The 13,645-nt window shown below is 43.5% G+C and overlaps 1 long non-coding RNA gene across 1 annotated transcript in view; it reads right to left on the bottom strand.

Moving 5' to 3' along the window:
* The window catches only part of LOC120405647, a 34,526-nt gene extending 21,547 nt beyond the window's left edge, over positions 1–12,979 (bottom strand). Inside the window, exon 1 of the long non-coding RNA XR_005598743.1 lies at positions 12,942–12,979. This is a non-coding gene — a long non-coding RNA (uncharacterized LOC120405647). The remainder of the gene's footprint in view (positions 1–12,941) is intronic.
* Between the last annotated feature and the right edge of the window lie 666 nt (positions 12,980–13,645).

The raw sequence follows: 13,645 nt of genomic DNA, 5'->3' as shown, positions 1-13,645 counted from the left end.
TAAATGAAATTGTTGGGAGGTTATGGAAAGTTATCTTTGTAATCATACATACTCAATTATTCTAGTATCTTTGAGGAAACAGACTTGCAATACATTTCTAACACTTACACTTGCCTTTTGTGATTTCTATTACAAGAGCAATTCCACAAGCTACTACTCTTAAGATGACTGCTCTACCTCACTTTTGTGATCTACTTCAGATCCCCACATGACACATCAAATGATTGACAGGAGACTAATATTGCAGTTATCTTAAACATAAAATATTAGTCTCTTTAATAGATCTTGGTTCCGTACACTGTTAGTCATATGTGTAATAGATTGATTATTCAAGCTATGGCCATAAAGGATTGTAATTTTGATAGATAGATTAGATCAGTGGTTCTCAATAGGGGTACACAGAGGTCTTCCACGGGTACATCAACTCATCTAGCTATTTGCTTAGTTTTATAACAGGCTACATAAAAAGCACTAGCAAAATCAGTTCAAACTAAAATGTCATACAGACAATGACTTGTTTATACAGCTCTATATACTATACCCTGAAATGTAAGTACAATATTTACATTCCAGTTGATGTATTTTATAATTATATGGTAAAAATGAGAAAGTCAGCAATTTTTCAGTAACAGTGTGCTGTGACACTTTTGTATTTGTATTAGGGCTGTCGATTAATCACAGTTAACTCATACAATTAACTCAAAAAAATGAACTGTGATTAAAAATGATTAATCACAATTAATTGCACTGTTAAACAATAGAATACCAATTGAAATTTATTAAATATTTGTGGACGTGTTTCTACATTTTCAAATATATTGATTTCTATTACAACACAGAATACAAAGTGCACGGTGCTCATTTTATATTATTTTGTATTACAAATATTTTCACTGTAAAAATGATAAACAAAAAAATAATATTTTTCAATTCACCTCATACGTACTGTAGTGCAATCTCTTTATCATGAAAGTGTAATTTACAAATTTAGATTTTTTTTGTTATAACTGCACTGAAAAAGAAAACAATATAAAACTTTAGAGCCTACAAGTCTACTCAGTCCTACTTCTTGTTCAGCCAATTCGTAAGACAAACAAATTTGTTTATCTTTTCAGGAGATACTGCTGACTGTTTCTTATTTACAATGTCACCTGAAAACAGGTGTTCACATGGCACTTTTGTAGCTGGCGTTGCAAGCTATTTATGTGCCAGATATGTTAAACATTCATATGCCTCTTCATGGTCGGCCACCATTCCAGAAGACATGCTTCATGCTAATGATGTTCGTTAAAAATAATGTGTTAATTAAATTTCTGACTGAACTCCTTGGGGGAAAATTGTATGTCTCCTGTTCTGTTTTACTTGCAGTCTTGGATGATGACCCAGCACATGTTCATTTTAAGAACACTTCCGCAGCAGATCTGATAAAACACAAAGATAACAATATGAGATTTCTAAGGATAGATACAGAACTCAACCCAAGGTTTAAGAATCTGAAGTGTCTTCCAAAATCTGAGAGGGATGAGGTGTGGAAAATGCTGTCAGATGTCTTAAAAGAGCAACACTCTGATGTGGAAACCAGAGAACTCGAACCACCAAAAAAGGAAATCAAACTTCTGCTGGTGGCATCTGACTCAGATGATGAAAATGAACATCCGTCAGTCCACTCTGCTTTGGATGGTTATCGAGCAGAGCCCGTCATCAGCACGGATGCATGTATTCTTGAATGGTGGTTGAAGCATGAAGGGACATATGAATCTTTAGCACATCTGGCACTAAATATCTTGCGATGCTGGCTACAACAGTGCCATGCGAACGCCTGTTCTCACTTTCAGGTGACATTGTAAACAAGCTGTGGGCAGCATTATGTCCTGTAAATTGTAATCAGACTTGTTTATCTGAGCAATTGGCTGAAGTAGGACTGAGTGGACTTGTAGGTTCTAAGGTTTTACATTCTTTTATTTTTTAATGCAGTTATTTTTTGTACATAATTCTACAATTGTAAGTTCAACTTTCATTATAAAGAGATTGCAGTGCTTGTATTAGGTGAATTGAAATATACTATTGCTTTCATTTTTATAGTGCAAATATTTGTAATAAAAATATAAAGTGAGCACTGTATGGTTCGTATTATGTGTTGTAATTGACACAAATATATTTGAAAATGTAGAAAACATCAAAAAACATTTAAATAAATGGTATTCTATTATTATTTAACAGTGTGATTAATTGCGCGATTAATTTTTTTTTTACTCACATGATTAATCTTGATTAATTTTTTTAATGGCTTGATAGTCCTAATTTTCATGTCTGATTTTGTAAGCAAGTAGTTTTTCAGTGAGGTGACCCCTAGGGGTACACAAGACAAATCAGACTCCTGAAAGGGGTACAGTAGTCTAGAAAGGTTGAGAGCCACTGAATTAGATAGGTAGATCACTTTCTAAACATACAAAGTGTAGGGGACTCGACCCCCGGAGGGGTGTTGGGGCACCACACCGCCTTGCTACACACTCTTTGCTGGGTTGGGGAATACCCAGACTATGTCCCAGACCTTCAAGCAGTACAAGATAAGCCCAGGCCCTGGGTCATGGTGGGCAGCAAACAAACAGTCAGAAGCTCAGGCCCTCGGGCAGAGACTGAGCAAATAGTTTAATAGCAAACCCCAGGCTCCTGGCTTAGAGCGACCTGGGAGAGGGCGAGACTGCGAGGTGGGTGGCAGGGGGGACGCAGGCCCACCCACTCCACTGCATCCCAGCCCGGGGCCCTAGCAGTGGCAGAAGTGGGGATTCTGACCGCAACACACTGGCTCTGGCAGTGCTGCAGCCAGACTAGGGTCAGCTGCCCCCGGGCTACTTCCAGACTCCCCCTTGTACAGTACCTGGGTCTGGGTGGTGTCCTCAGAGGGTTCCAGCACGATGGGTTTCTCCGGATAGCTAGAGAGGGGTAGGCTTGGCAGCTCCTCTGGGTAGGTGGTGGCAGGTAAGCTTGGTGGCTCCTCCAGGCACTGGTCGGCATTAGGCATTGGCCAGTCCGGCCAGTCCTCAGGTCAGCTGCAGATCGCTGGGGTCTCCCAAGCCAGAGCTAGTCCACAGGCATCTGGTCTCTTCGGTGGCTGCTGCCTAACTGAGCTCTGCGTTTAGGCTTTTATACTTCCTGTCCTGCGCCTGGACCTCTGGGGGGTGGGCGCAGGATCCACTGGCTCTGCCCGCTTTGGTGTCTGGGTAGGTTCTTCCTCCCATGGGGTGGTGGGGCACCACACCACCTCGCTACACACACACACCCTGAAGTCTGGCTCTCATTCATCAGGGCCAGACCCTTCTAAATCTCCCAAGCAGGACAAGAAGTCCACATTCACGTGGTCCTTACCTGCCCTATGGTGGACAGTAAAAACATAGGGCTGTAGTGCCAGGTACCGGCGCATTATTCTCATATTATTATTTTTCATTTTAGCCAACCACTGAAGCGTGGTGTGGTCAGTGACCAGCGTGAACGGGGCCCCAAGGAGGTAGTAACGCAATGTGTCACAGGCCCATTTCACTACCAGGACCTCCTTCTCTATCACTGCATAGTTCCTCTCTCATGGAAACAATTTCCGACTGAGGTATAAGACCGAGTGTTCTTCTCCCTCCACTTCCTAGGACAGGACAGCCCCAAGTCCTACCTCCGAGGTGTCCATCTGGAGAATGAACTCTCGGTTAAAGTCAGGGCTGTTTAGAACGGGCCCAAGGCAGAGACTGTCTTTAAGTGCTTGGAAGGTGTCCTCGTACTCTGGGGTCACACTATACGTCAGGGGCTGTCTTTGGTCAAAAGTCCAGTTAAAGGGGCTGTGATAGATGCAAAACTGGGAATAAACCACCGCTAGTAGCCCACAAGTCCCAGGAACTGGTGCACTTGGCGCTTCGTGGTAGACAGTGAACAGGCCGCCAGGGCCTGAACCTTTCCCACGAAGGGTCGCACCTGTCCCCTCCTGATAGTGTACTCCAGGTAGGTGGTCTCTTGCCATCCAATGTGGCATTTTTTTGGATTGGCGGTTAATCCTGCTGCCCACAGGGACCTCAGGACTACAGCTACCCGCTCCAGGTGGTTTTCCCAATGGCAGCTGTAAATAACAACATCATCCAGGTTCGCAGCAGTGTACCTCTCAGTGGGGTTAAAGGAGGCGGTCCATCAGATGTTGAAACATTGCCAGGGCCCCATGGAGACCAAAGGGCATTCAAGTGAACTGGTACAGGCCCATGGAGTTGGCAAATGAGGTCCTTTCCAAGGAGGCAGGGTCGAGTGGAATTAGCCAGTATCCATTGCTCTGATCGATGGTGGTGAGAAAGCGAGCCTCTCCTAAGTGGCCTAGCAGTTTCTCTAGGCATCAGGAACCTGTCAATTTTGGAATGGCATTAACACGTCGGAAGTCAATGCAGAATCGCTGCATGCCATCGGGTTTAGGTACCAGGTCCACCGGGCTGCGTCATTTGCTTTGCGATGGTTCAATGACCCCAAAGTCTAGCATAGCTCGGATTTCCTCCTCGACAACTTGCCGCATGCGGTGTGGCAAGGACCTATTCAATTCCCGGATCACCACTCCAGGCTCTGTCTGAATGGTATGGTGAATGAGGGTCATGTGGCCCGGCTGAGTGGTTAAAGTTCTGGGGAATGCCTGCAGGAGGCACTGGGTCTGCTTACATTGCTCCTCGGTCAAGGTTTCTCCGAGCTGGGGTCCCACTCAATATGGGGTACTTGGGAGCCCAACTCGGGCTCCAGGGGGCAGGAGTTAATTAGAAGGCCCTCTTGCTCTCGCCAGGGCTTCAGGAGGTTAATATGGGAGCACTACGTTTTCTTGTGCCGGTCAGGCTGGTTAATCTCGTAGGTGACTGGTCCCACCTTTCAGACCACCTCATATGGGCCCTGCCAACAGGCCAGTAGTTTTGATTCGCTGGAGGGCAGGAGGAGCAGAATCCAATCACCGGGTTTGAAATCATGGACCTGGGGCTCCCGGTTGTATGTTTGGGCCTGAGCTTCCTGAGCCGCCTTCAAGTTTTCCCGAGCTAGAGCTCCTGTCTGCACGAGGCATTCTTGAAACTGGAGGATGTACTTCAGAAGGCCCTGGGTTGGTGACGGGGCTTGCTCCCATGTCTCCCTCATGAGGTCCAGTAGCCCCCTCGGGCGACATCCATATAATAGTTCAAAAGGGGAAAATTTTGTGGAGTCTTGGGGTACCTCATGGATGGCCAGAAGCAACGGCAGGAGCAGCTGATCCCATCGGTGTAGGTCGTCTGGGGGAAATTTGCGCAGCATGTCTTTTAGGGTATGGTTGAACCGTTCCACCAAGCTGTTGGTTTGTGGGTGGTAGATGCAGGGGCATAGCTGCTTAATCCCCAGGAGGTTGCACACCTGCTGAAGCAGCCTGGAGGTGAAGTTGGTGCCCTGGTCAGTAAAGAGTTCCCGGGGTAAGCCCACGTGGGCAAAGACCTTCATGAGCTCATCAGCGATGGTTCTGGTGGTGATGCTCTGTAGCGGGACGGCTTCAGGGAAATGGGTGGTGTAATCCATGATGACCAGCACGTACTGAAACCTCGCCATACTTTTCGGGAGGGGGCCCACCAAGTCCATGGCCACTCGCTTAAATGGTGTTTCTACAATGGGCAGGGGAATCAGTGGGGCCTTGGGCGTCCATGGGGGCATAGCCAGCTGACATTCTGGACAGGAACTACAATAGTTATTCACCTCCTAGTGCACACCGGGCCAGAAGAACCATGTCAAAATTTGGGTGAGGGTCTTTTCATGGGCCAAGTGCCCGGCAGCTGGGATGTCATGGCTGAGTTTCATTACCACTCGTCAGTGACATCGAGGCACAAGCAGTTGAGTCTGGATGTCTCCGGTGCAGAGTTCTTGTTCCACCCGATAGAGACGGTCATGGCGTAACTTGAAATGGGGCCACACCTTTGCCCGGCACAAGTCGATCGGGGTCCCATCAACAGCTACCAGCTGCTCATATGATCGACTAAGGGTAGGGTCCTCCCTTTGGTCCAGGCAGAAGTTGGTGTTAACCCTAGGTTTGTCAGCAGATGTGAGCGGGGGATCCTCAGGCTCTCCTCCCTGTCCTTTGGGGTTCCTTTCCTCTACCTTCTCTGCATGGGTCTCCAGGCAGCCTCCTTCCAGTGCTGGGGTTATCTTGGGGCCTTCCTTGGTGTTCGAACGAAGGACCCCGGGAACTTTGGCCAGCCATATCCCTGGATCATGGAGTAGGGTAGTCACGGAGCCAGGCCAACCACCATCAGCTGTGTGACCCCGTCCACAGTCAGCCAGACTCGGGCACTGGCGTAGGGCCGTACATCGCCATGGATACACTGCAACCGGATGGTCCTCAGATGGGGGTCTGCCGAGAGGCCTAAGCTTTGTCAGATTAGGGTCTGGCCACAGCCTGAGTCAATCAGGGCCAAGGGAGGGTGATCTTGATGGTCTGTGGCCAGTGGGCACAGGTTTCCCCTGTGCAAATGTGACTGAAACTGTAGTCCATCTCAGTGCAATCCTGTTGCAGGTGTCCATATTTTCCACAGAAGAAACAGGGCCCAAGCTCTGGTCGTTCGGGCCAGGTGGATGCTCCCCCAGTCCCACTGGGGGGGCTTCAATTGGTCCTTCCAACCTCTGTCTCAGGGTCAGGAGGTGCTTATCAGACCAGCCCCTTGGGGCATCTATACCAGGGCTCTTGGCCCTACAAAGGGTTTCACAGCTCTGTCCGGGTGCTTCCCTTTCTCTCTAGGTTAGGGCGTTCAGGCCCTGGCAGGTGGGTTTGAATAGCCAGTCCCACTGGGGCTTCAGCTGCAAGGAAATCTTCCATTAGAGTGATGGTGGTGGCTAGTGTCGAAGGCTGATGGTGGAGGACCCAAGCACTTCCTCGTGGCAGGAGGATGTGGACGAACTGTTCCAGGATGACTTGCTCAATGAGCTCATCTAGGGTTTGCCTCTCGGGCTGTAGCCACTGCTTGCATGCCTCCCTTAGCTCCTGGACCACCAACCAGGGTCAGGCGCCCGTGGAGTAGGTCAGACTCCGGAACCGCCACCGGAAATTTTCGGGCTGACATCTAAGGCATCTAGAATTGCCACCTTTACCTGGGTATAGTCCCGCACATCCTCTGTGGATAGCCCCCAGAACACAGCTTGGGCAGTCCTGGTCAGATACGGAGCCAGGAGGTTGGCCCACTGGTCGGGTGCCCACCCTGCGACCTGCATCACTCTTTCAAAAGTCACCAAAAAGGCTTTGGGGTCATCCTCTGGACCCATTTTGGTTAGCTGCATAAGAAGGCATGCATTCCATTCTCTTCAAAAGAAATGCTACTCTCTTACATCATGGATGAATTTGATTATTAGTCTCTAATCCACAAACAGATGGATTTTGTTTGGTAATGGGAAAACATAATCCAAGCCAGCAAATTCTACCCACAGTCTAGCTAAGTAAATTGGGAGTTGATCCTGTTCCTCTTAACCTCAGTGGCAAAACTCCCATTGACTTCAATGATATAGAGTGAAGCCTTTACAGAGTAGAACCACTTGATTATTTTGTGCTTCTGCTTTATCAAAGGAAAAGCTTTCATTTCCCTTAGAAGAATAGAAATCTAATGAGAACACAAACCAGGCTGCAGAGTCTTGGAAACTAGTATCTTTTTTCATTCACAGTTTTGTACAACCTTCAGGGTCCTACAGTGTATCTTAAAATCTGTAAGCCAAGTTCTCACAAACAGTTTTCCTTCAGCTTTCATCACTGAAGCATATGGTCAGAGATAAGAATAAGCCTAGTAAGGATCAGGAAACAAGACTGTTCCCAGAAGGTTTGGTAGCCGTTGAAAATATCCAAACTTTTATCTCCCCAATCTTTCTAACACGCTCCTGGATTCTCCACTAACTGTCAATTACACACGTTATCTTTGTTCTCAGAATTATCCATCCAAACATTAGCAAATATAGTTTTCTAAATAAGCAGCACAATAATGACTGGATGTCTGAAAATATTAGTGTCTCTCAATTTCAACGCCTCTTCCCACAGCTGGCTGGTAAAATTTTCCATCGTATAAACAATATTATTTAAAAATTCCTGCACTGAGTTTAGTCCTTAATCACATATCCCTGAGCTTCCTGTAACTGACACATGCAAAACCTGCAGGCCAGCCTTCACCAATAAATTCCAAAGCTGCAACATCACCACTATCTATTCCTTAAGTCAGACAATGACGGAGAAAACTTCATTCAGATTCAGCAGGTTTGGAATTTAACATTTCAGTTCTAGCTGCTCACTTTCATTGATGGAGAATCTATAAAATAATAGTGAACCCTTCAATTTAATCAGGTAAAATTACAAATAAAAGTGAAACCAAAATGGAGCTCCAGCCTTGTGTGTCTGCTCAGATTCTCACTACATATGCACGCCCACGATGTTTGATTACATTAAAATTTTAACATTTAAACATTTGTGTACACTTTTGGCTACCGACTGTACTGGTGCTTTAATTATATCTACTTATTATCCATGCCAATGCAATTCAGTCTTTTAAAATAAAATCATTTTTAGAAACAGTATCTCATGGTTTCCAAAGTGATGTGTTACATTCCATTCTGTCACTAGTATTCTGCTATGTCAAATAAGTCACAGGAGGAAATTCATAATGCAAGGCTATATGAAGTGCCACAGTGTGTCATGCCATCCAGATACATTAATCTGAAAAGAAACAATACACACATTTTCTGGAAAAAAAATGTAGTATTCTTAGCAAATAAAATACAAGCTATTCTGGCATGTGAGTAAAGGTAAGTTCTATCTTCCATCTTACCTATTTAAAATGTTATTGGAGCAAGTTTGAAAAGCCACATTTTTCCCATGGAAATTTGCATAGGAACCCCTCCCCCCAGTGAAATTTTCCCATGGAATTTCCATGAGAATTTTCATATAGAAATGAAAATAAATTTTTCATTTCATTTAATTTCAAAATGACACTTTAAAGTGAAAAAAATATTTAGTTTTCATTTTGGTTTTTGGAAACAGATATTTTGTTTTTCTAGTTTCAGCTTTTCAATTTTTCAGCTTGCTCCCTCTTTCTATGCTTTTTTTTTTTTAAAGAACATAGGAACGGCCATACTGGGTCAGACCAAAGGTCCATCTAGCCCAGTATCCTGTCCTCTGACAGTGGACAATATCAAGTACCCCAAAGGGAGTGAACAGAACAAGTAATCATCAAGTGATCCATCCTCTGTCACTCATTCTCAGATTCTGGCAAACAGAGGCTAGGGACACCATCCATGCCCATCCTATAATAGCCACTGATGCATCTATCCTCCAGAAACTGATCTAGTTCTTTTTTGAACCCCATTATAGTCTTGCCCTTCACAACATCCTCTGGCAGGTAGTTCCATGGGTTGACCGTGTGTTGTGTGAAAAAATACTTCCTTTTGTTTGTTTTACACCTGGTGCCTATTAATTTCATTTGCTGACCCACAGTTCTTGTGTTATGAGAAAGAGTAAATAATACTTCCTTATTTACTTTCTCCACACCAGTCATGATTTTATAGGCTCCTTCCCTCCCCTCCTTTTTTTTTCAAGGGACCAAAGGTAAAAAAAGTTTGCACAAGTAAAAGAAAAAAGCCATTCTTCACTCTTTCTGGAAAAAGTTGGAAAACAATAGGAAAGTATGTGAAAAAAGCTAGATACAATAGTTACTGGTGTGATACAAGAATCAACATAGAACAGAACAGATCGAATAGATTCACCGAAACAGTAACTCTGCTTCACAAACCTTCCATGTGAACCTGTGACCAGATTTTAAGAACTTTGGTTCATTGATGAGCAAACATAGGACCACTTTGGGGGAAATCTCAATCTTCTCTGATTTTGGATTCAAAACCTGAGAAAATCATATTTTCACATGGTTTTTAAATGGAACCAAATGAGATATTTTTACAAAATTTTACTTTGAGTTTTTGCATTTGTTTGAATTAAAGTCTGAAAGCAAAACTTGAGGATACAAACACATTCCAATCAAAAACCAAAGAAAAGTTTTGCGGAGATTACTACAAGCAAAACTATTCTGTTTTGCACATCTCCATTACTGAGCCAAAGCATGCAGCTAACCAATCCACTTGGTTCTTTTTAGAGAGACTTATTGTGATATTGCAGCCTACCATTACCGAAAATTAGTATCTAGCATCTACAGCAAGCTGTGGGGAAGGAAAATGTGAAAATAGAAATACCTTGATTGCATTCATTACACTGCATGTAGTTGGCCCTTGATTTGTCAGTAGTTTTCATGGTGTATTCTATTTCGTTTCGTATTGCAGCAAGTCTATTAATGTGGTTTTAAAAGGCATCGTTCAGCATTTTTAATCTCTTTCTATAGGTCTATTGGCCTTTCCTATTTATAATTCTACCACTTTTCAGTTAGTTGTAAACCTTTTTGCTTGTGATAAAAAGGTATATTTTTTCTCAGGGAATATAAACTCTAGTTATTTGTCATTGGATGAAGGAATACATATATTACTGTGACTACAGCATATGGTATGCAATTTAATCTCCATTCTGGTTCAGTGCTGAGTCCTGGGAAGTAGACCAAAAATGTGTGGTAAATCCCTCTAAAACTCTGAAAGGTTAATTTTATGCCCAAAGTTTACTTGGTACATTTAATTATGTTTTCCTTGTTGAACAGGTTCCAAGGGATAAAATTGATAGCTGAATGAAGTATAAAGCTGCACTTAGAAGGCCAATTTTGTTAAAAAAAATAGAAGCCCACTTATATGTACTACGTGGAGCTTACAACTGGGGGTGTAGTTAGAGACTGTACATACAGAGTAGGGGATTGCATGTGCTAAGGGCTACTTCAAAACTGAAACAATTATTTTCACATCCATATATCTGATTTGCATGTGCCATCATGGTAAGTGCACACATTATTGTACAATCAGCAAAGATTTATTTTCATTACTGCACAAGCATCCTAGCTTAACAGCCTATAATTAATGAAATCCTAGCCCCAGTGAAGTCAATAACAAAACTCCCCTTGATTTCCATAGGGCCAGCATTTGAAACTATTTCCATAAGTTTCAAAAGCTGGATTCAGTGTGTCTCTTGAATAGCTATGCTGAGACCCAGGGAAGATGTATGGGGAGATGAGAAGAATCTTCCTGCTCCAAAGCTGTAGAATGGTTTCACAAGCACTACAAGGACCTTTACATGCCCACCCACTGTTAAGTGAGATAAAGTGGATCAATGCAGGAGGCTGCAGCCCCATCTATGCCCCACAACATAGGTACTACATGCTGGAATACTCCCCTATTCTGGCTCCATGCTGCATTGGGGTTTGCACCCCAGGGTGATTGAACTACATTGGTTCTGAAATTCAGGGAGTCTCAGCACCATGGAGCAAGGGACTGGATTTGGCCCTAGATATTCACATTCATATTGAGGTATTGTTGGATACATCCAGCTCAGTTGGAAATCAGTACATTATAAGTTAAACTCTCTGGGAATATCTTATCTCACTTTTCAATGTGGAGTGTAAAAATCCATGAGTAGGGTGGGGTTTTTGTGTGCGGAAGTTTTCATTGCTTCAGTTGTGGCAAATGGTTGGTATTCCAGAATAACAAACAAACCATTTGAGGAGATTATGAGGATAACTACTGACATTCCTGTCCATCTCACTCCCACAAATCAGCAGACTCTATGAAGTCAACCAAAGATGAGTAAATGCCATTCTGTTGGTACTCATACTGCTCCTGCTGTGTTGAATGTCACTGGAATGGATTGTCCAATTGAATAAAATAATTTTCTAAAGGAACAGTTTGGTCTCAGCATTGATTGACAATATAATTAACTCAGTGAACAATGGAATGTTCTGGCCCTTCTTGTCTCCTACTTTCCTAAGCAAACTTTTTAAAGATGATAAAAATGTTTTAGAAATAATAAAACACCTTGCAGGAGTTACGCATAAAAGTACTAAGAAGTAGTGGTATTATACCAGTCTAATTCCAACCAAAACTCTTTCCTACTAAGTTGCTTAGAAGGGTAAAAATATCTGACAATGACCCAATTGTGTGGGAGTGTTTTAAATGACACCTCAGGCAGTGAGCCTTTGGAATCAAGAAAATCTTGCTAATGACTAGCTAAGCTGTATGTTTTTCAAATAACTGCATGCCGGATATATTGTATTTGTGCCACGAATCCATCTTCAGTTGAAGTCTCATGCCACCTGTCTTAATATGAATGAGTTGGGAACAGTAGGGAATCTATTGAAAGAGAATGGTTATTATACAGATGAGATGTCACGGTTTGTTTTATTTTGTTTTGGTCGCATAGTTGGGAATCTCCCATCTTTACCACTTGACATTTTTCTCATATGATTGCAGTGATTCTGAATTTTTATGAAACAACATCTATTCCAACCCCTGGCAGATTACGTTTTTGGTGAATGTGTGTGCAGAGAGGTGGGTGGGGGGAAGAGGAGGGAAGGGTAATTGGTTTAGCTACCAATGCATCCAAAACAGTTAGATAATTACTAAAGTTGTCTACTTAATTTTGATGTCTTCCTGGGTACCAGTGACTCCGTTTAATCTCTCATTTTCATAACATTCCCTTGTGTGTACAAGCAATTGAAATGATTCACCAAACATGAAAACAAGATGTAATTTAAATAAAGCACCTAATTCTCCACTGCTGCACAACAACATTTAGATAAAAGTTCAAGGAAATTAAAATGTCTCTGCCCATAATGGGCTACCTACAGTCACTCAATCTTGATGGCAAGTGTAATGCCTTTAGAACCACTCCATATCACTGTAACATCTAACAAGCCCTGTGGCACTCCAGCAGATTGTTTAAAGGAGAGGCGTCATTGTTCAAGTTCTCACATATCAGGTGGTTTCATGCCGGAGGCAGGAAAGGAGGGGGAAAGGTGGTAGTTCAGCCATACCTGACCATCCTTAGATCATGCTGCATGTTTGCACAACTTGCGGAAGGACATTGGTAGTTGGAATGTTTTCTCTTTCTCTCTTCTCCTTTCTATGGTACTAATTCTTAGAACACTGAGAACAAGAATTTTGCAGTGAGGTACTGAAGATGAGTTTACTTTACAAGGTAGCTATTTCTTCTTCCTCCACACCCTCTCCTTAACATGAGCTCTGCCTCTTTCCCTGCACTGTTTTCTTCCCTGAAAAAAAGGGACCCTCTCTATCCAACTTCCCATCCTCTGTCACTCTTACGAGCACAATCTCCTTCCTCAAGCAATTAGAGAGCCTCATGTTTCCTGTCTGCCTTTGACATGCTGCCAGCACGGCCACCGTACCTGGAGCCACTCTGGCTTCTCTATCATTTTTTACTGTTCCTGACTTTGCTAATTTTCCCTGCTGGGAACCTGCAGCAAGCAGGAGAGCAGGCTGTGGGGAGGAAGGGAGAGTTCTCTGCAGGGAGGCTCTTATGAGTCCCAACCTAACCTTATCTCCCAGCAACCAGAAACAGCACCATAGAACATCTGCCTGACATATCACCCTATTCCACTCCCTAGCCACTTCTCCCCTCCCTGGATAATAGCCAGCCCTCAGATGGCATCCACCTATGTATTAGATAGTTTCCAAAGGGATAAGGTACTTACAGAATAATTCTCATCTCAAATCTTTA

Source organism: Mauremys reevesii, linkage group 5 (genome assembly GCF_016161935.1).
Source record: "Mauremys reevesii isolate NIE-2019 linkage group 5, ASM1616193v1, whole genome shotgun sequence".
Lineage (NCBI taxonomy): Eukaryota > Metazoa > Chordata > Testudines > Geoemydidae > Mauremys > Mauremys reevesii.
The sequence above is the reverse complement of the archived record's forward strand: the minus strand, read 5'-3'. Positions and strand labels throughout refer to the sequence as shown.